Source organism: Myotis davidii, unplaced genomic scaffold (genome assembly GCF_000327345.1).
Source record: "Myotis davidii unplaced genomic scaffold, ASM32734v1 scaffold1395, whole genome shotgun sequence".
Lineage (NCBI taxonomy): Eukaryota > Metazoa > Chordata > Mammalia > Chiroptera > Vespertilionidae > Myotis > Myotis davidii.
Genome location: NW_006288604.1, coordinates 804271 through 804648, shown reverse-complemented (window position 1 = coordinate 804648; position 378 = coordinate 804271).

Below are 378 nucleotides of genomic sequence, written 5' to 3'. Positions count from 1 at the left end.
GGTGGGGGTGGAGGGGGCAGAGTGTGTGAGGGCAGGGATGGAGTAGGGGGCAGCGTCCATGACCCTCCCGGCTCAGGGTCTGGAACCTCCAGCCTCCATTCCTGGGGTCCGCCTTCCCCTCACCTCCTCTTACACCTGGGGCCACAGCTGAGCTCCCCTCATCCCAGGCACTTCTCTGGGGGACCCCTCAGCTCCCACCCACAGCGGGCTGCACGCCCCCCCCCTTCAGCTGCGCACACGGTGGGGGAGGAGGGGCTCGTTAGTCTTCCTTCTGCCCCAGGCAATCCCTCCCCCCCGCTGTCGCTCTTGCATTTAATGAGTGGGTTCCTCTGCACCAGGAGAGGAGGCGCAGCCCTGTCGCTGCCCGGAGCTTCCTTG